The following is a 25,596-nucleotide window of genomic DNA, read 5'->3' on the forward strand; positions in this document are numbered from 1 at the left end:
TCGTGGACTAATCAATTAGCAAGATGGTAGAAAATCTTAACTAAATTGACTAATCCCCAAGAGAAAGGGGAAGTGGACAGAGAAAACAATGCACACACTTGATCTCTTCAAGAGATGGCAGCAAAGTTCTCTATTCGAAGTGTTAAGGGGCCTCTTCTGGACTCTTGTGTTGTCACTGTATTACATACAATCACCTTTAGAAATATACTTTTAACCATATAAGAGTGACATCAAATATCTACGATTTTTTGGCACATACCTATTCAAGAAATGGCCCTTTCAGACACTTCCTACAATGACAGGAGGTTTCTAAATGCCTCAAACCTTTTAAACAAATTTAAGATGTTATCAACTCAGGAATTATTGGGACGATACAAAAAGTTTTAGCTCAGGTTAATTATTAGTGATTAGTTAGTTACCACAACACTATCACACTTGTCTTACCTTGTCAATGTAAGAAGGAATCTTTTAAAAGGGATTCTGTATTTAGAAAATAAAAGAAAGAAAATAGAAAAGAACATACAGACTCCTAATTCTAGGAATTTTCAAATAACACTCCGTACTTTTCAAGTGTACAATTTCAAATATTGGGTTTTGCAAAATCCTTATACCAACTTATACATCAACATGATCATATTTGGAAATTGCCTCTATAATGTCTCAGAGCTGCAGTTACTGTCACTGCTTTTAATTCGATTTGCCTTTGCCAATGCTTTTTCTGTTCAAATTGTCTTTGTCAATGTTCTTTAAAAGCACTCTAGTAGGTTCTATCAATTATCTTTACACAATTCTCCTTAAATAAACTAATAACTGAACCTCGAACTCACTGCTGTTACCAATGTTTGTTTGTTGTTATTTTCGTTGCGTAGATACTAAGAACGATCTTACTTTGACTCGCAGGACGTACACCGGAAGCCAATGGGAGGAAGCTGGGTCTGGAGCCGATGCGGAGATCAGCGTCGAAGAGAAGACTGGAATCGGAGCAGGAAACCGGGCGAACACCGAAACTCCAGCGGAGGTCTTGATGCAGGTAAGGAAAAAACTCGCAGAGGGTAAGGAGAGGATTCAGGAAGCCAGGGGAAGGGTCGGGTAGTAGATGGGATCTTTGGAAGACTCAGGAAGCAGGCGGGAGGCAGACGGGGTCTTGCGGAACTCGAATCAGGAACTCTCGCTGAGACGCTGGGAAAGACGAAGCGAAGTGTCTTGGCAGATAACGAGGGCGCTTTTATAGTCTCCGAGCAGGGCGTTGGTTTCTCAAGGCACGTGTAGGTTGAACACAGTTAGAAACGTGCGCTGTGCCCAACGCGACTGAAGACTTTTACATGAGTTAAATACTAGAACCAACAAGCATTGACTTCTGAATTACCAGAAAGCAACAAACATTGCTAAAACCAAATCACATTACTATGTTTCAAATGAATATTACTCCAATTCTACACTTGCGATTGTACCAATAGAAACACAGATCATGTTGTCACAGGTGAATTCTTGACACCATGGGCAGTTATACTTATAAGATGGTATAAGTTAAGTCTCCATTCTATCCTATGGGACAGATGCCCTTGCAATAGTGTAAATAGAAATTGGCAGTATTTCACTATCAGGACATTACAGACACATGAGGGCATGTCCTACCTTTCACATATACTGCACCCTGCCCACAGGTGTACCTTGGGTCTACTTTAGGGGTTGACTTTTGGGCCCATTAAAACAAATGTTGTGTCTACCCCATGAGCCAGGTCCTTTTTAATTATCACTCATTTAAATAACCCCACCACTCACGCACATTATTATTCAAACCCTCACAAGCACCACACATAAATACCAAAGTAAGTGCTCCCGCGTAGTCGTAGGTCGCAGCACGCCGCATCCCGTAGAGGGATGCGAAGACTCCAATGATGAAGCATGACACTAAGGGTTCTTTTGGTGTGTGAGATGTATTTTACAAACACTGTGTGCTCCCCACCACTGTAGGGAACACCCCCTATTCACAGTTGGATTCTCTATGTTTATGCGTATACGGTTAGGGAGAACGAATCCATACGATAACTCTCTCTCTCTCTCCCCCTTTTGTTACTTATATACTAAACTGCACACAGACACTGCAGTGGCAGGTCTGAGTTACCTTTGAAAGGCTGCTTGTGTTGGTGGCACAATCAGTGCTGCAAGCCCACTAGCAACATTTGATTTACAGGCCCTGGGCACACACAGTACACTGTACTAGGGACTTAATACAAAACCAAATATGACAATCGTGGAATCACCAATCCATAACAACAGTTTACAGAGGGAGCACTTGCACTTTTGCACTGAACAGCAGTGGCAAAGTGCCGAAAGCATCTAGACCAGCAAAACGAAGTCCAACACACAGCAAAACATAGGAAGTAAATGGAAACAAAATACATGCCAATGATGCCAGGTATAACAGTGGCTAGGCTGTGGGAGGTTATGACTCGCCTTCAGTTTGCGGATGTGGCAGGAGCTTCATCCTGTGGCACAGGAGTACTCGTGTTACTCTCGTACCCATGGCATACATAGCAGATAGGACCGGTTTCTCCTCACTAATGCTTGCAGGACTGCAGTGTCACATGTAGGGGGCGGGAGCAGGCAGAGATAATACTGACAGAGGCTTATAGGGCTGTGGCAACTGTCTCGGATAGGCTGGATTGTCACATCTGGAAGGACTATCGTCAATGTCTCCATAGAGACAGCAACAGATCGGGACGAATGTTGGCTTGACTACTTAAGCAAGAACATCCCCCACCAACTATTCCTGCCTTATGCAGTCCTAGCAGGGCATTGGTTAGGGGGCAGACAGCTATTACCCAGCTCCTGCATGTCCTTCTCGCTAAGGTATACACTGGATCAGTGCAGACCCCCAGACCGGAAGGGTTCCTGGATTGGGTGGCTATTCCCCAACTGACGTCAGGACAGGCAGAGGGACTCAGAGAGGCAATAACTCTGGAGGAACTCAGTGAAGTGCTTCATGTCATTGTGGGGGGGATAATATTTGCGTCCCAATGGACTCCCAGTTCAATTCTACCAGGCCCATTTCGCCACTTTTCTCCCAGAACTACTGGAGACTCTTTTGGAAGCACATTAGCTTTGAGTACTTTCGATGCACATGAGGGAAGTGGAAATACTTGTGCTTCCAAAACCGGGCAAGGACCCTGTTGACCCACGTTCATACAGACAGCTCTCTATGCTGATTCTAGATGTTACTTTGTTCTCAAAGATCTTAAATCTGCATCTGGGCTCAGTTGTTTCACACTTAGTGCACAATGATCAGTGTGGTTTCATGCCAGGGAGGGGCTCCCACATGAACCTACGCTGACTGTCCCATGTGGTGCATGAAACTCAGGTGTCCATCTTTGAGGAAGCTTAGGTAGCATTGGACATAGAAAATGCTTTTAACACCCTGTCTTGGCCATTCCTATGGGATGTCCTACATCGCATGGCACTGGGGAACGTGGTCCTATCATGGGTCCAACTACTGTATAGCTTACCCACAGCGAAAGTGCAGTTAGGTGCAGAGATCTCTGAGACCTTTAGGATTGAGAGGGTTACACAGCAAGGCTGCAAATTGTGGTTGCTCCCATTTGCAATGGCAATGGAGCCACTGGCGATATACCTGAGGGACCAATTGCGCAATTGAAGTGCCCCAGAGGGAGATCACAACCACTTTGTGTCATTGTACGCAGATGATACTCTGATGTGTCTAAGAGACCCTGAACACTCAGTACCTGTTCTCATACAGCTACTGGAGCATTTTGGCATGGTGTTGACTCCGCATCAACTGCCACAAGATGATACTCTACCCCTTGACCACCTTAAAGTATAAAGGTGAAGCTGATCTTCCGGCAGAAGGGATGCCCTGGGATACATGAAGCATCTGATATCATGCATCACCCACGACCAGGATCTCCAGTATTAATTCAATATGGGCATCATTCTGGACAGTTATGAACAGAGTAGTTTTGAGTATAATGGCACTCCTTCCCCTCTCCTTTTATAGTATGCAAATCTGGCGCTCTTTCCCTGAGGAGCTTGAGCTGTCACATTTCTTTCAGGTAAATCTGGACCCTGGCTCCTTTAAGGGTATTATATCCCGAGTAAATGCAGGCTAAAATCTGACAGACAAATGTTGCTCTGAAACAAGCAGCTTGGGACAGGAACTATTTACAATCTCCTTGCACCGTTGGTTCGTCACTTTTTCCCATGTTAAAAGTGATGCACCGGAGGCGAAAGGGGTTTGTAAATAAACCCCTAAGAGTCTCCATTATCGGAAAGTGAATGGCACAGAGCACAAACGCAGGTACACAAAGTGGCTAGTATTGCCTCTTTAAGCTGGTGCATTTCCATTTTCTTTATCAAGCATATCTGACAACGTCTCCTTTACATGGAGCGTATTCCGCAGGACCAGCTGCAAGATAGCTAGCACCTGCAGATTTACGTCACTTAGCATGAACCTGCATGCAACTCCACATGATGTACTCGGAGAGTCACACAGGGTGACCAGAGTAGATGTGGAACTCTCAATACGTCATTGTTGGAGGGGGCGGTTACAACTTCTTACGAAGGGGAGAGAAAATGTAATTTAAGTTTTCCCAACCGGGCCTCCTGCAGGCGCGACGCCGTATAGCAATCAATACACCGGGCCAGCCCCGCCCCGCCCCCCTCCCCCACCCGCGGCTTACACCAAGACGAGGTCAGACCTTTCAGAGTGGGCGGTGACGGAGGAATGAAGGCCTCGGAGGTTGCGCACTGACGAAGAGAGATCTTGAGAATTGGAACAGTATGCTGAGTTCTGGGAAAAACTTAGAAGGACTGAGAGATGAAGGCAGGGCCGTTTCTACCATTAGGCCAGACTAGGCAGCCGCCTAGGGCGGCAAAAGGGGGAAATCATTTTTCATATAATCTATAATAATCAGGGCTGTTAATCATTCATAGCGCGAACGCGCTACTTGTGACGGCCCTGCTTCTTGTTGCTGGCCTGCCCCCAGAGAGACTGGACCAATGAAATTACGAGGGACAGGCCTGCTACCTTTTGATTAGTCTCTTGGCACACAGCAGACTGAGTGCTGTGGAGCTGAGAGGAGGAGTCAGGAGCATCAAGGCAAGGACTGGTTGGCCGATTCTGCAGCCTGCTTCTGTTGCATGTGGTGTGAGAGACATTAGGTGCCAGCCCAGCCGGTGTATTATGGACATGGTAGGATTCATTTAGTGGTCGAAATAATGTCCACTTTTCCTTCTCTGACGCTGTCAGTCGCCCGTCTCTCTTCCTCTTTCTCTTATTCCCTCTGTTTCTCTCTCGCTCCTCCTCACTGTGTGTGAGGGAGGTGCATGCGTTGTAAATATTAACGAGCGAGGCCTTTCTTGGCGCACTTTCTTGACATGGAATCTGTAGTGAGACGTGCAAAGCCTACAGCCGTTCTCTGCTCGCTCCCTATCTCTACAGCAATTGTTGTGAAATGCCACCCTTGTTGGTCAAGGTGCCGGCCCTGTCTTTACACCAACGGGATAAGGGCAAAAAGGAAAGTTGAACAGTTGTTTCATTTCACGTCTCTTCCTCCCCTGCAAGGAGGTCTGTCTGTACCCCGTGGCTCTGACACTCCTGGCCTAAAAGCTGTGTAAAGAACGGCAGTAAAGAACGGCAGGAGCATGTCTTGGGCAGGTGGGCGGGGGTGCCTAAATCGCATCTGCAGTCTGATCTAAATGTGAGAAGATAGGCACGAACATGTGAGGCGATTAGCTGTTGTAACGTCGCATTTTTTAAGCTTAAGAGGCTGTGGTGGCACCAGGCTGGTCAGGCCGGGAGTAGTCAGTGTCTAAAATCACTTTGCATTCACCAGGATACAGCCCTGTAGGTTTTTTTCCTTCCGCTGGGATTGGGGTGGGGACGCCCTCTTCAAAGAGAAAGGGAAAATGTCCTGTGAGGGAGTTGAAAGGAAACCGGGATGGGGTATCATCTCCTCGCCCACTCTACTGGTTAGAGGCGGCAGACCCGAGAGCAGAGGACGGCCCGGGACCAGGGTTCGATTCCCGGCGCGGCAGGTTTCTGGACCAGGGTCAGCGGACTCGATAATTCTCTCGCCTCGGTGCCCACTCTGATCAGCGATCACACTCGGCAACTCTGGGCATTAGCTTGCCTCATCTTCACTAACGGCCCCACCAGACCGCCGGGGATGCCTGGTCTCACCCTGGAGATACCCATTAAGGGACCATCTCTCAGGGAAGCCAGGAAGGGTTTCGCAGCGGTCGAAGCGCCTTGGGACCCTACGGGTAAGTAGTGCGCTATATAAAATGCCAATACATACTCCGACTGTCTGGAGTTTAAGGACTGATTTGCAATGCCAACAGCCCCAGTCATGTGGGTGTCCCTGAACGCTTCCCAGCGGCGGCACCTCCTTCAGACCAAAATTGACCCAGTTCTCATCCATCCACCCTCCTAACTGCCCCTTTCTATGGAGCAGGTGGCTGTCTATCTGGTCCTCCCAGCGGGAACAAACAGACAGGGGCTGTCATGGCCCAGGAGGTTAAAAACACACACAGCGGGACTCTGCTTCCAAGAGTAGTTGAGACACTGCCTCGTCCCTTCTTCCATGCTCTGGGGTCCGTAGGAGGAGCGAGGTTGATCAGACCTTACACCATAGGGAGCAACCATTCTGCATCTGTGTAGGCCTCGCAGGAGCGCGGGTGCTTTTAAAAACTTTTTGCAATATAAGCAAGACTTTCCCGTTCAAAGCTTGTGTAAGACATTTCTGCTGTCAATCAAACAGGGATGTTATGGAAATCAATGTTCTTCTAATATGGCTATAGGTGCAGTAGGCAGCCAGATGCAGGCGTGTGACACACACCTGTGGTTCGTTTGCTTGCGTAGTTGTTTAGGCCTTCAGTGGCTTCCGGGGTTGGCGTGTGAGGGTAGGTAGGGGTTATATTACTCTTGTGAATAATTAGTAGTAAAAGGGAGGGGGCGGCATTTTTCAATTCTCGCCTAGGGCAGCAAAACACCTAGAAACGGCCCTGGATGAAGGGGGGCGGGACATGGGGGAGGGTGACACAGCTTTAGCTGGGATATGACTTAAGGACTGCACTAGCTGCGCACAAATCGCTTGATAGTGAGCATTCATTTATCCTGCACGAATCTGTGGATTTTGCCGCCGAGCAGACATCGTAACAACTTTGCATTCACCGTGTAGAGATCCTCATTGTTGGTGACCTACGGGTTCCATATGCATGGTAGCATGAATGTTTGATGGATCTGTTCCTCGACCCTTATCTGACCCTCATGAACTTCCTTGACACCTATCACACAATTAAATATGCGTATGTATGTACCTAAATGTGCTAAACTGCAATTCTAACTGTATGTTTTCTGACAGAAAACTGAAAAAATAAAATTACACACAAAAATAGTCAGTCTTATGATGTCAGGGGCCTCACTGAAAAGTTTGAAGTGCAATTTCATGTGCATCACATTCTCAGATTGAAAAAAGATGTAAACATGCGACTGAAGAAAAGAGAGCTTGCTTTGTATATACGTCTTTAATGTCTTTTAAATTAATGTTCACTTCTGAATCGTTTAGGTGCAAAACAAATAAATGTTTTCGCATGCAGTTTACATCTTTGAATAAACGATGCTCCCTGTTTCTTCAGGAATGCTTTTCTTTGCTAACAATTGAAGCTGATAATCACTTTTTCCAGATTAACACATGAAAAGGGTCAGTCATCCGAGACCGGCTTACTTGGCCATTTGGAAGGCAAATTTGGACTGCTGTCTGTGCCGCTTATCAGTATCAGTGCAAACGGTGGGTACACGTTTGTTTTTCAGGAAACTGTAATAAAGAGGAATTGTATTTCGTTTTAATGATATCGCTGATAATAACTTACAATGGAAACTTGCTCTGTCTTCATTATGTCATGCAAGAGAACCAGCTACTGTAAATAAAGTTGTTGTGTCATTGAGACATTTCAACTATTACAAAATCGATCGAGGTGAATGTTAGACAGTCAAAAGTGCACTTTGGGCTCATATGCAAAGTTATTAGTCCGCCCACTCGGGTATGGCTCACTCACACAATAAGAGATAGAAAGGACTTCACAAAACAGCCAACAAACCTGAGAAATATCAGGTGCAGTGAATTATCAACCTGAACTTGAGCGCGATAGACTCAGGGGCATAACATGTTTATATTTGATGGACAAATACATATAATAGATATAATGCAAACGAGATTTATGAAGCCAGGCAAGGATACTCACCTTGCATGACCCTGACTGGCTTCATAAATCTCAAGTACAGTTATGCAGTACAAATCGCTGTGTTGCTTTAATCTGGCCTGTGAGGCATTCCAAGCCCATTGACTACCATGGTTTTTTATGCAGTCCCATATTCATCAGAACTGGTAAACCTGTGAATGCGCCATTAAGATACACCTCCCCAGGTGAGGCGTAACAAGGAGAAATATCTTTAGTTCTCCTTCTTACTTCCTCTTTCTGTGTTCTAGATTCTGCAGCACACATAGAAAGAGGAATTTGTCTTTCAGGATTGTTTCTGTGCAGGAAGATATCCCTTCCTGCACAAAAAATCCTGTCTACAAAGGAGGCCCCCTTGGCCCATGGTGCAAGAGTGCCTGCGTTGGTGCTAGACAGTCAAACGGAGCAAGCGCAGGGACAAGGACAGTGATGTGTTGAATTCTTCTAAATATGGGGCATTCCTGCCTATTCTCTGTAACACAGTTTAGAGAACTTTAGAGATGAAAATCCATTTAAGAGGGTGAGATCTTGAAAGGGAGGAAGGCTTCCTATGGAAAATGGGGCAAGACTGATCAGAGAGATCACCTTTGAAACGCCATGTATGAACGTTTTTGCATTAGCAAATAATGAGATTTGGTAAAATCGTTCCTTTGTGCATGCAAAATAGCCTTTCATGATGTATGAAAGGCCTTGTAGTCGCAATTTAAGGTAATCGCAAAAAGTGTGATTGCCTAAATTGTGACAACAAATAGGGAATCGCAAATTGTGATTCCCTTAGCACATGTGTGAAGAATTTTCCAAATGCAAACTGGTAACCATGTGCAAACTTTTGCAAACTTTAGAAAATGCACAAAACTGCATTTCTCAAAGTGTCCTGTAGCCCGCACATGCTCATAGGACTTCCATATATTTTGTGGTGTGTGCAGCTGTCCCTGCTTCCTCCACATTTTCATCACAAACCTCACTCCTGTTACTGCCTTGGATTATAGTTGGGGTAAAGAAATAGATTGAATATTACTGGACAGTAGTGTAGATAGTCCAAGTTCCACCCACGGTGGCATACAAGAGCAGGTGGTGCTGGTGATTCCCACGACAGCAGCAGGAAAGAACGAATGTGCGTCGGGTGGTGCTGGCCATTCCTGTGATGGCTGCAAAAAAGAGGGAGAGGCTGAAGCCCCCAAAATTCATACAGCACGGTGTGGACCCCCCTCTCCCTTGCAACGCCACTGTTGCTGGAGTCATTGTGTATGTTTGTGTGCTTGAGAGATTATGCCTCTGAATAAAGACCGAGCTAAGCAGTCTGTATTGTTCTGCAACAAAGCAGTCTACTTTGCGTGCATTCAGTGAAGCAAGCAGAGAAATAATTGCCTATGGGAATGTTTCTTGAAATGTTGATGAGACTGAGAAGAGAAGCAAGTGCGTTGAACTTCATGAAATAAAAATATATTATATAGTACCAATTATCTTTAGTTAATATGGAAGTCATTAAAAGTTTTGCTGGCTATGAAAGAAGAGAACGATGGCAAGACTTACATTAACCTGTAACAACGAACACAGCTCACAAACTATAAAAATGTTTAGGGCCTCATTTATGAAAAGTGACGCATTACTGCCTGAAAACAGTGATGCGTCACTTTTCATTCCTTGCAACACAATGATGCGTCATATTTACAGTATGACGCATCATTGCGCAAGGAGTTACAGAAATGTCAGTATTTCTGACGTATCTGTATGGGGCAAAAGTGACGCATTGCTGGAGTGTATCACAAAAGTGACGCAACTCCAGCAATGTGTTCTTTCACATGGGCATGCCCCATGTGAAAGGGCTTGCATCAGTCTTACTCCTGATGTGAGGCAGGCGTAAGAAATTGACGCATTTGCGTCCTAGAAGTGGCGCAGTGAAATCTTATAAATTGCACTGTGTCACTTCTATGACCCTTTCTTGCGACAGACTGCCCCCTGCATACATTATACCTGGCGCAGGTATGATGTAGCACAGGGGTTTCCAAAGTGACGCATCTACCTAGATGCGTTACTTTGTAAATATGGTGCAACAAGGCACATTTTTTACGCTGCTGGTGCGCCCCTAGTGATTACAAATAAAAAAAACACATCTAAAATTATGTCCCAAAATATGTGTGGTAATGTCTGTGAATAATCTGTCACCCGAATTTATGTATGTTCAGAGCCAGCTTTAGCGCTGGCGGTGCCTGGTGCAAAAATCAATTTTTTTTCGCCTCCCCCACCAATGATCTACACAGATTCTCACCCTTCAACAGGGCCCCTCATCTCGCCATTCCTACTCTCTCAAAATTATTTTAAAGTGATGGTTGGGTTTGGCTTTACTAATGATAATGTACATCAACCCAAAGGAACCCTTTACAGCAGCATTGGGAGTAGATAATGAAAGAGTTTGGAAAAAACATATCGTCACAACCTACACTATGTAGTTTGCATACATCTCTTTGAAGACATTGCATAGGCCACTGTACCATATTAGCATTGTAACTTAGGAAGGGCAAGAAACACAAGGGTCTCCATGACAACAGCAGTAATCAACTGAGCTATCCACACAATATACAGCTCTGTAGTCAGTATGGTGTGCATTCTCTGCAGCAGGCACATTAACACTCTGTGCTACTTTATGGTGAGTCAAAACTGCAACTAGACAAAACTCCATCTCTTTCCAGGAGGAACATTAATCACAATTTTAGTGCTGCCTTGTAACTGCTGAATGCACAAGGAACTCTGCAGCATGTGCTTTTAAATTCATAGATTAATCTAAACACAGCGCCCCTTGAGGTCAGCAACAGGTGCGGCACACCGGTCCCACCACCTTAAAGCCAACCCTGTGTATATGATCTACACAGATTCTCACCCTTCAACAGGGCCCCTCATCTCGCCATTCCTACTCTCTCAAAATTATTTTAAAGTGATGGTTGGGTTTGGCTTTACTAATGATAATGTACATCAACCCAAAGGAACCCTTTACAGCAGCATTGGGAGTAGATAATGAAAGAGTTTGGAAAAAACATATCGTCACAACCTACACTATGTAGTTTGCATACATCTCTTTGAAGACATTGCATAGGCCACTGTACCATATTAGCATTGTAACTTAGGAAGGGCAAGAAACACAAGGGTCTCCATGACAACAGCAGTAATCAACTGAGCTATCCACACAATATACAGCTCTGTAGTCAGTATGGTGTGCATTCTCTGCAGCAGGCACATTAACACTCTGTGCTACTTTATGGTGAGTCAAAACTGCAACTAGACAAAACTCCATCTCTTTCCAGGAGGAACATTAATCACAATTTTAGTGCTGCCTTGTAACTGCTGAATGCACAAGGAACTCTGCAGCATGTGCTTTTAAATTCATAGATTAATCTAAACACAGCGCCCCTTGAGGTCAGCAACAGGTGCGGCACACCGGTCCCACCACCTTAAAGCCAACCCTGTGTATGTTAATCTGTTATTCTTTTCAATGATAACCTTTGAGAGGGCATTGGTTTAGCACAAGTATTAATCTGAAATAGATATTAAATACTTATCTATTAAATAACTCTAAAATGTCAATCACTGAGGAGGATTGTGGGAAAGATGTTTGTTTCTGCAGCAAACGTTTTTACTGTACGTCCACATAGTGCGTAACTTTAAAAAGAATTAACATTGAATCGTGAGTCCCCACATTCTCCATAAATTGTTCACCCAGTTTAACACATAGACTACATGCCATTTGAACATTTTTGCTCTAGACATCTTCTTTATTGGACAGAAATTATCAACATGTATAAGTATGCACTTCTATAATAACTGCAATTAGATGATAAGAAGCAAATTTGATTGAACTTTTTTAACTTTAGTGACAGCATTACATATATCCACAAACTGTAGTGATTTGCTTAATTGAAACAATTGATTTATTAGCAAATAGCAAATTAATAATCCCCAGTTATTTTACAGTTTATTATTTATTTAGTATAGGCAATAATATCATTTGAATTATAAGGTGTAAGTACACAGTACATAGTGAATGCTGATAATATCAATTACAAATAAGGCACCTATTCTAAGTGGAATTTCATCACTGAAGTGCATTTTACATTTTACTAGGAAATTGGGGGTACTGGCTGTGAGGGTGAAACACAAGCAAACTGCAAGTTAATCTGTGCTGAATCCTTTGGCAGCTTGGCACAAAACCCGTCATGCTTAATTTGGAAGCAATCTTTAACGTATGTATGCAGCAACCAAATTGCAATAAACTGAAAACACAACTGAAGAACAATTCCACACGCATTATTAGTATTAGAAACTGGAGATACGCTATTTCAAATGTGTTGTGAAGTCAAGCACTAAAAAGCAAAAAGTGCCAACCTCAGTTATCTGGACACTGTAGACTATGTCTAAGTCACAAGTTCAGGCTGACTGGGATGGAGCTCGTACCAATTAGATGACTGAGTTCAGTCTATTGAAAAGTACCTTGTGTTCCTGGGCATAAAAATGCAACCTCCTTTGTAGAACTGCTAAGGCCTGTATCAAGGTACCATTGACAAGGAGTTGCAATGCGAGTTCCTGTGGCAAGATGCATCACGCAGTAGCAGGGTCAATGGCCATTTCAAAGAGCAGTGATCTGTGTCGTTGACAAGGAAGCTGATGGGGTTTGCGAAGACTTGTACACCAATGCATCGGTACAGGGGGCGAGATGCATTGAGGTATCGGCATCGGCAGTGGCGTAACGAAACTTGAGGGGCCCCCCCTGCAAAGCACATAGAGGGGGCCCCCCCACCCCCCGGCGGCACGGCCTGCCATGTACCACTTTTCCCTACCACCCTGAAATCTAGCATATTTTGATTTGAAACCTCTAAAATTTAAATGAAATGCCTCTATATTGTCTTTCTGTAAGTTCTAGTGAGAAAGTGGGAAACACTCTCAACATACAGGACAAGGCGCAGGCAGGGCAGGGGAGATGGAAATATGTTAGCAGTGGAACTATATGATAATGAATGCACACACAGGCAGTGAAGTGCACAGTACAATGAAATACAACAATCACAGTGGCACACAGAACAAAGCGTAACATGGTACACTGCACACCAAAGTGTTCTCGTGGGCACAAAACCAAGCAAATGTGAGAGGGAACTTCACCCATGGCATATCAATAGCCTGGTCTACTTTAAAGGAATCTGTTCTTTCTCGTAATGCTTGTATGTAATGTACACTGATTGACAAGCGCTGGTGCACGAAGAGACAACGCGTAGGGTACGTGTGTTAGGAGAATGGGACAGAGCCGTTTGAAGGTGAATGCTCAATGCAGAATACGAGTTTATTCAGGTCAGAGAGAGGGCACTGCATAAAGAAACAAGTGGCACTGCAGTATGCAGCACATTGCATTGTGCATTGCAGTACAGAAGAATGGACTGCACAGAGCGCGGGACAGCAGCACAAAACACTGGACTAGGCAATGTGCAAGGTGTGACGTGGACATGTAAATTCTATGCAACCTAGAGTGTGTGGCTGGCTAGTCTGAGAGTGAGACTGCACGTAGAAGAATGTGGGACTGGACAGACAAGCACATTGGACTAGTCTGGGCAGTGCAGAATGTGGTCTTTGGCCCCTCGGAAGAAAGAATAAGCTACGTAGGATGTGGCTGTGCATTAAGTGTCTTTCTGTGTATCTCTGCCCATTGGATAACACAGGGACTGGGTAGCACATTGGGCAGGAGAATAGAAGAGGGACCTAGTTACATAGAATGGTAGAATAGTAGACTGCTTACTGCGAAATGTGGGACTATGCAGCTTGGAATTTCGGACCGGGTTGCTTCGAATGTGTGATTGTGCAAAACACAGGATGTGACCACAGTGTTAACCCATGCAGAATGTAAACCCAGTGCAGAGATCGTGACTTCCTGGTAGTGGATGAAGACTTGCAGAGCAAAGACCTTCGGACTGGGCTGCATAGAATGTGGGGCCCACACTACCAAGGTGGAAAGCCTCCTGACCTGTGCAGTGGATTACAGCCGTGTGTGCAGCAACGTATGTGGTCCTAGAAAAGACCGAATGAGTGAACAGTGTTACTCTGCCGCAGAGCATACACCCAGTGCCAGATTCATTGATTTTATAGAACTATAGGTTCATTTATAATTTTATGCCGATGGTATAATTGTAACATCTCATGGAAATATCAACTTACATCACGGAGCTGTTTTATGTCTGGTGACATTCACACACACACAACAATTTAGATATTTTGTGGAGTTATTTGAGGTAGGCAGCGGTAACTTGTCTCTGGGCCAGGGCTTTAAATGGGCTCACTGGTACTGAGCACCGGCAGTTTTTTAAAGGAGGCCTGGTAATGGGTCTCTATGGAGGTCTGTTTTGTGCCCTAGCACAGGCGGTCCGTTTTTTTTCAGACTGCAGTGAAAGCAGGCACATCATGTGCTCTGCTCACGTTGCTCACTTCGCATTAGTGGAGAAGTTACGGCATGACGTCATGCCAGGTGAGCATCGTAGGGTACGGGAAATCCTTCAAAGAGAGTCATTTTCTCTCTGGATTTCCCTTCTCTTTTTTAAACTCAGTAGCAGCAACACTGTCGTGGGGTCACCTGGGCTTTAGGTGGAAGCGTTTTCAATATTAAATACAAACCATAGTTGCTGCTTATTAATCTTATGCAACTAACAACCATTGACAAAGCCAATAGTCCAGACTTGTAGGTATAATGTTACTTATTGTGTCATATCTGGATGCACTGGCAGAAACAGCAAAATACAGGTCGGGCGGCACAATGTGCTAAACACAGATTTTTAGTTTACATGTTTTTAAGCCATGCCCTTAATTAGATTGTCCACGCCTCTTTGAGCGACCCCCCCAGCTTTTTCATCCCGCTTAAAACCCTGCTGTGGGGCCAACATATCAGTGCAGTGAGGTTGGTTTATTAACTTGGCTTTGCAGGTTATTGTACGTGCATTTACAATCACACAGCTTACTCCTCCGGTGAGCACCAGGCAGTGATTCTCACCTGTCCTCCACGGGTAGCTTGGAGTTGGTCACCGGCTCCGGGTTTCTTCTTACTGCCTGTGTGACTGAAGTAGTATATAAATAATGCTCAGGTAAATGGTGGAGTGCATCAGTAGTGCCTGGGTGATTCGAAGAGTGCATAAGTAATGCCCGGGTGATTTTATAAGTGTATGTATACTGCCTGGGTGATTGCAGGACTACATGGATAGTGCTTGGGGGATTGGAGGAGTGCAGGGGCCCTGCCTAGGTTATTGCATAACTGCTTAGGTAGTGCCTGAGTGATTGCATGAGTACAACAGTAGTGCCTGTGTGATTGGAGCTGTGCAGGGGGAGTGTCTGCTTGATTATATAAGTGCTGGGGTAGTGCCTGGTTGATAATACAAATGCAGGGGTAAATGGCTGATTAGAGTAGTGCATATGTAGGGCCTGGGAGATATTATAAGGGCATGGGTCCCACATGAGTTTGTGTTAAGGACTGCGTGGGTAATACCTAGGTGATTGCATGAGTACAGAAGTAATGTCTGGGTCATTGGAGGAATGCATGGGTAAGGCCTAAGTGATTGCATGAGTGCAGGGGTAGTGTGTGGATAATTGGAGGAGTGCATGAGTAATGTCTGGGTAGTTGCATGACTGTAGTGTAGTGCCTGGGTGATTGGTAGAGTGCATACATAGTGCCTGGGGGATTTTATAAGTAGTAATGGCTGAACGATTGGAGGAGTGCATGGATAGTGCCTGGGTGATTGCAGCAGTGCAAGAGTAGTGACTGGGTGAATAGCTAGTGCCTGAGTGATTGCATAAGTGTAAGGGTAGTGCCTGGGTGATTAGAGGAGTACATAGGTAGTGTCTCGGTGATGTAGAAGTGTATGGGTACTGGCTAGGTGATTGGAGAAGTACATGCATAGTGCCTGGGTGTTTAGAGGAGTGTGGAAGTAGTGCCTAACTGTATAGATGAGTGCATGGGTAGTGTTTGAAAAAATTGAGGAGTGCTGTAAAAGTGGCTGTAAACATTAGTTCACATTATCATGCTTGTTACATTATTTAATCTCACCTTTTTTTTACTAAAGAAGATACAAAACTCACTAGAACTACTTTACGGTAGTTTTTTAAACTGAATTTTAAATCTTTTCAAACTTTACGATTACCTTCCATAAAAAAGAAGAAGAAAAACTGTTATTGCAGGTAATATTATACTTTTAAGACAACACATAATTTTAGAATTACAAAACATATTCAGTTTCCTTTTTTTGCTGTTCTCATATTCTCCTGAATTTTACCATACATAGTGATTTCAATGTAGATCAACATACAACATTGGGGGGAAAAAAACAATCAATGAGATTAAAGTACATTCTTCAACTACATTAAGGGCCAGATGTAGGAAGCCTAATTCCGGTCTGTAACAGACGAAATTACTGAATTTCAGCCGTTACCGACCGGAATTAGGCTTTTCATATGTAGGTGGCTACATTTCAGATTCGGTAATTTACCGAATCAGTATTTAAGAATTCGGTAAATTACAGATTCTTAAAAATACCGAATCGGTAAATTACAGAATCTGAAATGTAGGGTGTACTCAAATGAGTGCTTTTCCCATTTTAGGATTCATTATTTACAAAGAACTATAAATTGGGAGTAAATAACAAATACCTTAGAAAATGCAAAACAGTGCATTTTCAAAGGTGACATGTGGTAGACATACATGCCCTTAGGGCATGTATGTATGCCACATGTGCACCCATACACAGTTGAGGGGTTCAACAGGGTGTCAAAGTGACACCCTGCCACCCTTCAATGTTTTCCCCCTTTTACCGAATCGGTATTTACCGATTCGGTAATTGCCATTCAATTCTATGTGCCTCCAGGCCCATAGGAATGAATGGCAATTACCGAATCAGTAAATACCGATTCAGTAATTACCGAATCTTACCGATTCGGTAATTTTTAATAAAAAATTACCTGCATCCCATTTACCTATTCTTGAATACCGAATCGGTAAAATTCAGTATTTAAGAATAGGGAAATTGGGATTACCTACATCTGGCCCTAAGTCTTTTATTTCTCTCAAGTACATTTTGTAAAATGCACACTCTCATTTACATTGCATATAATATAAACCTCAAATATATAAACTACTTCTTTCAAACACAATTTTCCAAATGCAATATGAATTAGCACAAATAATATTCCAAACAGTAATTGTTCACATCTTCTCAATAGGCGGAATATTGTTTCCATATCCATTTGCATTGAAAATATCCAAAATAAACTCATTAATTTGTGTTCACATCTTCTCAGTAGGCTGAATGATGTTTTCAAAACAATGATGTCAAAAATATCAGATATGAATTTAGTCATTCAAAAGGCAACCTGCATTTGAATTCCAAATGGGCATCATTGCTATGTGTCCATCTTTTATTACACTTTAAATACACAGTATAGTGTCCAGATGTTGTAGTAGGTCCATGATGGAAAATAATAGCTACTGCTTTAAAAGTTTTTCCTGAAATTGCTACTTGACTTGCAACAACATTTTTAATTTTTGGTTTCCAATTTTCTTCCATCTGCTCTACAACGTTGTAGCATTTAAATGACATATTGTCCAAATTTATATAAATAATGTAGACAACATTTCTGATATACAATGAGAACATTTCATATCTTGAATAGCTGTTTTTACTAATTTATTAAAAGACACTGATTCTCAATCTGGTATTGTCAAATATATGAATCGTTCAGTGTCTATTTCAGTGGTAGAAAAAAAAGGAACACTCTTCACATTTATGATCCCATCTGTAACTTAGTCCCAAAATTCTTTTAATTTCTATTCCTTTGTCTTCCAATACAGCAAGCATAAACATAAGAAATGATTGTCTATCTTGTTGTACATTTAATGTAAATTTCAATGATCCATTACATATATCCAAAAAATGCTGAATGCCTGAAGCAGTATGGATTTTACTTCTATCAGTTACCAAATTTAGAAAAATATAATGTAGTAAAGAACAGAATCTTTTTTATAGATTTTTCATAATTTCATGATGAAGATCCTCTATATAAAACACAACTTTAGCATAGCAGTTGATATCTGAATTATGTTCTAAATTGTATCCTACAATATCATCAACAGTGTCCATTTCCAATTTCTTTGCAGTTTCATCATTCTCTTGAATTGTTTTCTTTTTTTGAATCTCGGGGGTATTTTTGTCATATTTCCGTTTTGGACACACTACACGTTTTTAATATACAGGATATTCACCTAAGTTAGGAGCATAAAGTCTTCTTAACCGATTGTACTCTCTTACACAATTTACATCAGCACTAATCCTTTTCTCATCAAATTCAATCAACTAACTAACAGATAATGTTCTTACTCAAGACAATGCAACGTACGTCATGCCTTCTTTAAACACTGTACTTCCAATATTTACCAAAGCACTGTCTACACTTAAAACTTGAGATTTATGAATAGTTACAGCATATGCTAAAGAAAGAGGAAACTGTTGTCTCAAACATACAAGTCTTGTACAAGCAAAAACAAACAATACAATGTCTGAACTGTTTTACCTCTTCAATTTGATCACATTTAATCTTCAAAAATTCAATTCCATCTCTGTTCTGAAAATATACAAAATCAACAGCTTTTCCCATTGCTCCATTTAATAAACCTTCTTCTACATTCAAATTATGCCGTAAAATTACCAAACAGTTTACATATACATATAAAGTCTTTTGTAAACCTGCAGTCTTAGAACCGACTTTTCCGAAGAATGCTTCCATATTGTTCTTTACTTGCTTGACGCATATTCTTAATAAGTTCTTTATATTGAAAATGTGACCAAATGTTGACATTTGCAATACCTTCCAAAGATTTCTTAGTGTCTTCATGGAGAAGTGTTTTAAAAACAGGTTGTCTTTTTACAGGAGTAAGTTGTAGTAAATCTCTGCATAGAATTACATGTTTTCCTCCAAATAGATAGATGTTTTTAAAATCTGTTGTATTCATAAATGTACAAACGAAGCATTACGTTTGAGACCATGCTCACCTCAACAATGATTAGAAGTTTCATCTTCTTGAGTACTCTTGAAACTTCATAACAAGCTTCTCCAGATAGCTTCTGATATTCCAACTTATGTTCATGTTCAACTGGTATCATGAGTAATCGATATATAGTAATCCCTTTAATGTTGTGTAGTGCTATTCCAGTTGGAGTGGTTACAATACAAGATAAATGTGATTCTGTGGTTTTGTGTAGATAACTGGTCAAAACTTTAATAAAGAAATGTTTTCCTGTTCCAACTTGTCCACTGATATATATTTGAATAGGTTTAAATGATGTGCAATGGCATTTTTTTCTTGCAGTAAACCATGCTGTATCTGTTGTGTCACTAGCTGACATATTTCTATTTATTCAATATTTAGTTTTTCTTCTAAGTTTCCCAACTCAATATTATCCTATTGTGCTTGTTGCGTTGCCATTTCTACTTAATTCATGGTTATTGCTACTTCGCTTTCAAGAATGGTTTGTCCTATTGGATCTTGACCTAGTGGAGCAGAACTTTGACTATCTTGAGAACTGTCTCAAGCTAATTTAGCTGCAATATTATTTTCATGTTCAATTTATTCATTTAACATTTGTAGATAAGTTGGAAAAACTGTGCACTGAATGCTTTCTGTATATACATTAAAAGAATCTTCATAGCAGTCAAAATCTCCAAGTAATTCCATTTCACTACGCCAAGGTATGAAGAGTTGCAGAAGTGCTACATAGAAAAATGTCCTTTTATCTGGAGTTTCACATCTGAGTTTCCAGTGTTAATAAGATTTCCTTTGGCATGGTTCACCAAACATCCATCACATCCAATTACTGCATATTTTTCGTCATTTATATTTTCTGTAACATTTCTCTTATAACTGTAATGTTGCAGTACTTCATAGAGAAATATGTTTTTCCAGATGTGCACTCCTTTTGGGATAGTACGTATCCAACATATTAGTTTTATTCAGTAGCGGCCAGCCAGTGCCGGGAGTGTTGCAGGGTGGTGAGGCGGGTTGGGGGTAGGGTTGGAGCAGGTTGGAGGGGTAGTAAATTATGGAATATGACCGAACAGAGGTAAGTAAACTAATGAATAAATACATTTTGATGCGCGCGCTGCATCGCATTTGGCAATGCAGCGCACAATGAAATTTATTTTTTATTTATTTATTTGTTTACTTACCTCTGTTTGGCCATATTCCAAAGTTTACTACCCCTCACCCTGCTCCTTCCCCATCTTGCCTCACCACCTCGCAGCACTCCCACCACCAGCCGCTACTGGTGTTAACAATATCTGTACTTTCTGGGTAATTCATTGCTTAGAATTCAATTTTTGGGGTAGATTTTAATACTCAATTTTGTGTTGCAACAAGACCTAGACTTACCCAAATGATTCCTCTTGACTTTGAATATAAACTTGCAGAAGTCAACCGATCCTAACATTCGTAGGATCCAAACTCTCAATGGGAAAGCATCTTCAAACTAAAGTTGTACAATTTGTTACCAAGAGTCTCTTGTGAAATTTCTTCCCACAATTTTTTCAACTCTGTCTTTTCAGATTTGGTTATATATGAAGTAACATAGCAAGCAACAGAAAACCAATTATCTGCAACTTAATGGATATCCAGAGAGAGTGAGCTTATTAATCAATATTTGGGCTCCCTGGATTGCTTTTTGTCAGAATATAAAACAAAACACAACACTGTATTCGATATTATTCTCATGGGTGATTTTCACATTCACGCATGTAGATGGGCTTGTCATCTAGATGATTACCAAGGGCCTCCTGGCTCTGTGGTTCCAGATTTTGAACACAGTAGGCAGGGAGAGGCCCTAGAGGACCTCCTAGCTAACATGAATCTTTTTGAGTCAGGTGTTAGTGATGGGGAGGAGAGGGTCCCCACATTTAAAGGTAAAATGTCAGGTACTGTCATTGATTATATTTTCTTATCTTCCTGTGTTTTATCCAGGATCATGTCGCATAAAGTTGTACTTTCTGTGTTTAGTGACCATAACCCGGTTATCCTGGAGTTGTATCTAGGAGAAGCTACTGGTTCTAGGGACAGTGTGACTGTGGGGGCTAGCCACCTGACCACAAAAGATCAAGACAGGACGATTAAATGGTCGAGGGTGGTCCCTGAAGCCTTTTTTGAGTATTTCTTTATCAAGGCCGATGCAAATCTGGCAAAATGTTTAGATAGTTCTGCCCCTACCGTGGAGATTATTGGCGCCTATGTGTCCGTATGTAGCCAGATTGCAAATGACCTAAAGGCAAAAAACAAAGTAAGACCTAACCAGTCAGAAAGATGGTTTGATAGTAGCTGTTCCAAAGCCCATGGTGCTCTTCTTGAATCCCTGAAGAAAAGACCACGAGACAGGGATTCTGTTGCTAGCCTGAGGAAGATATATACATTGGCTATTGCCAATCGTAAACAAGAAATAAAAGATGATGCGTGGAACAATCTTCTATCTATCGAAGTTCTACGTGATAGTAGTTCATTTTGGTCAACTATTAACCATGCTTTTTTTCGGAGCAAGAGAATACAACCCTGGATTGTGTCATTCCAGATGATTAATGGCTCTCTCATTTGAGGGAGATTTATGGTAATGAGGGCCTTGCTTCTCTGGAAGATGATAATATTCCCAAACATTCTTTGTCTCCCATAACTTTTGAAGTGGCTGAAGTAGAAAGAGCAATCCTGGAAATGTCAAAAAACAAAGCCCCAGGCCCGGACGGGGTCCCGGTGCATCTATATGGAAATTTTCAGAAATTCTGGACCTAGATTCTAACTAATGTTTATAATGCCTCAAGTTTAAATGGGTTTCCTGCATCATGGGCTACATCCGTTAAAATCCCTGTCTTTAAAAAGGGGCAGAGAGGGCGTCCTTCGTGCTACAGACCAATCTCTTTGATCGACTCATCTTGCATAAACTCAGGGATTGGTTAGATAGCAGAGGGGTTTTCTCAAACCTTCAATATGGCTTCAGGGAGAAGAGGAGCACCCTAGATCAGTGCCTGAATCTACAGCTCCTGATAAGTAAATATACAGTGGCCAAGGAAGGATTTCTTTATATGGGTTTTATGGACCTTTCCTCGGCCTTCGACCTGGTTAATCCGGCAAAATGTTGGTCAATTTTTGTTGGATATAGGCATTGACCCACCTTTGGTGAATTTTTTAGCTGTTTTACATCAGGGTCTTGTAGCGTCAGTCAGGATTACACGTGATGGTTGATGCACCAGTCACTTTAGCTCTAAGAGGGGCATCAGGAAAGGATGTATCCTGGCCCCCTCCTTTTTACCTTATATATCAACGCCCTGGAGAAGTCCCTAGGGGGGCCTCCCTGGATGTGCCGCATATAGGAGATTCAGTAATCCCGGTTCTCCTATATGCGGATGACGCTGTTTTACTGGCCAGTACTGGCCTTGGCCTCCAGAGGCTGCTGGACTCCTTTGGGGATTTCATGGGGTCTCTGGACCTGAAAGTAAACATCAAGAAGTCACATGTCATGGTGGTTGGTAAACACTGTAGGAAATTGAAGTTAAAATCCTTTTTTTGTAATGGTGCTGAGGTAACTAAGGTGCCCGTTTTTACATATCTAGGGGTCCTCTTCGATAAAAGAGGCACCTGGGGACCTCAACAGAAGCTCAAAAATAATGCTGTAGCCAGGTCTACCTCAGCACTCATGGGTTTTGCTAAGCGGCTGGTGGCAAGACCAATGGAAGCACTTTAAAAAATTTATAAATCTAAATGTTTGGCTATAGCTACGTATGGCGCCTCTCTATGGGGTTACACATCGCAGGAGAAGATCCAAGTCGCGTAAAAAAAGTTTTTAAGATCTCTTCTTGCAGTACCCCAGTCTACCCCAACCTTTTCATTACATACGAAATTAGGGTTAGGATATGTTACTGATCAGTTGAAAGTTGCCCCACTGATCTGCTGGGTAAAGACTTGGTCAAACCATCAATCAATCAATCAGGAGTTTGTTAAAGCGCAACTACTCACCCGTAAGGGTCTCAAGGCACTAGAGGTGGGGGGGGGGGGTGCAGGTTTCATTCCATCAAGGAGGGGGTCTGTCGAAGAGCCAGGTTTTGAGGTTTCTTGCGAACATGGAGAGCGATGTTGTCTGTCTGAGGTGGAGCGGAAGGGCGTTCCATGCTTTGGCTGCGAGGAAGGAGAAGGATCGGCCTCCCGATCTGGTCTTTCTGGTGCGGGGGACCTCGGCATAGGAGAGCTGGGCTGATCGTAGGGTCCTTTGGGGTGCGTGGAATTTGAGCCGGCTGTTCAGGTATGCTGGTCCGGTGCCGTGGAGGGCCTTGTGTGCGTGGGTGAGCATCTTAAAGGTGATTCTCGCCTTGACGGGGAGCCAGTGGAGTGTGCGCAGGTGCTGGGAGATGTGGCAGTGTTTTGGCAGGTTGAGGACCAGTCTTGCGGCGGCGTTCTGGATGTTCTGTAGCTTGCGGATGAGGTTTTTGTTTATTCCGGCGTAGAGTGCGCTGCCGTAGTCGAGTCTGCTGGTGACCAGGGCGTGAGTGACTGTCTTTCGGTGTTCGAGGGGGATCCATTTGAAGGTCTTACGAAGGAGGCAGAGGGTGTGAAAGCAGGAAGATGAGACAGAGTTGATCTTGACCATGAAATCACATTGAACCATCTGATCTTAAGTGATTGTGTATCTATGGACAAATCTAATAGGGTCCCCTGGCTTGTAAACATAAGATCAATGTTCACAAAATGAGGGTGCCCCGAGATTTACACTTCACCGGATGGTATTAAAAGGGAGGATGTAAGCTGGACGAAGACTAGTTTGTTAAATATGCTAACATTGGAACGCGAGGAGCAATTATGTGTTATTAACTACTCCCTCACTTGAGCCATATTTAATAATAGTAACTAGACCTTTGCATCGCCACCTCTTGATTAGATTTCAATTTAATTTAATTCATTTAACCCTTAGCGTTTTTCCTACCTGGGGCAAACCTGAAAATTCTAACCCATGCCAATGTGATGACTTTTCTATACAAGACACTTTGCATTTTGTTATGCTTTGTGAGTACTACTCTGACATTCGGAAACATTTTTTAGTACCTATTTTAAGAGAGGCAGGTTTTTCACAAGTCAGGCCCGCTCTTACTTACTTGCAGATGTTAAGTAGCACTCGCGACATTTTCTGTGTTGCTAGTTTTCTGGTGGCTGCTGTTCGGAACAAAACTAAAAGATCAGCCACCGACAATAATCATGTTTGATTTTATCTGTCTTATTTAATATATAATCATGGGTCTTCATGGTATATTGTAAATTGATTGTCATTATTGATTGTATATATATGAAATGTTTTTTATGATTTGTTTTGACTGACTGACTGATATCCATGTTTGCCTTCCACATTGTCAAAATCACTGTATTGTAGTCATTAATATACTTTGAATCTTTAGTTCTCTTTATGTTGTAAGTATTCTGTATTTCATATGCAGTGAACCACATATTAAAATCAGGAGTTCACCTTATAAATGTTTCTGCAAAGGAATTTTTGGACAAAGTTCAACAAAGAGACGATCATTTAGAATCTCAGGTAATTCATTTGATGGCGTGTCAACGTGGTACTAATGAGTATTGGTATTGTCGGCACAGAGAACTTAGGAACCCCTATGTGGTTTGTTACGCTTAGCTATGCTGAATGAGCATGGGACAATTTACTTGAATTTCTATGACAAGCAAATTCAAATGTAAAAAAACATTGAATTGAAGACAGCTGGAGAACTGTGTTCCTTGGATCCTATAAATGTGTGCAGATATTTTAAGCATATGTTTCAAGCTATGATGTATTTTATCTGCTATAAAAATAATCCACCTTTTGGAGAAGTTATTGATTTCTTTTGGAGAAAGGAGTACCAAGCCAGAGGTGCTCCTCATATTCACATGGATCAAGAAAGCACCTACATTTGGAGCCGATTGTGATTAAACTGTTTTGTCTTTCATTGAAGACTATGTTACCTTTGCCATTCCAAAAATAGGAAGAGAAAACAGCTTAAGACAACAATTTCAAAGTCATAGATGTGGAAAATATTGTCGACGAAAACACACGTCAAAGGGAACATTTTATGCAAAATGTTGTTTTGGATTCCCACATCCAGTAATTTCAAAAGGAAGAGTCAATAGTTTCATGTCAGCAGTAGGGAATACTATAACTTGAAAATCTCTAAGATAGCAATAAAAACATACAGCGTGTTTAAAAAGGGGAGGCGTACTATTTAAATACAGTTATATATGTAAAATTTAAATGGGTACAAAAA

At 42.2% G+C, this 25,596-nt stretch overlaps 1 long non-coding RNA gene across 1 annotated transcript in view; it reads left to right on the top strand.

Annotated features, from left to right (window-relative positions):
* Positions 1 to 908: 908 nt before the first annotated feature.
* LOC147696955 (uncharacterized) overlaps positions 909 to 25,596 on the top strand; it is a 107,937-nt gene continuing 83,249 nt past the window's right edge. The window contains exon 1 of the long non-coding RNA XR_015299271.1: positions 909 to 1,030. This is a non-coding gene — a long non-coding RNA (uncharacterized LOC147696955). The remainder of the gene's footprint in view (positions 1,031 to 25,596) is intronic.

The sequence above is a fragment of the Lissotriton vulgaris genome, chromosome 8 (assembly GCF_964263255.1).
Source record: "Lissotriton vulgaris chromosome 8, aLisVul1.2, whole genome shotgun sequence".
Lineage (NCBI taxonomy): Eukaryota > Metazoa > Chordata > Amphibia > Caudata > Salamandridae > Lissotriton > Lissotriton vulgaris.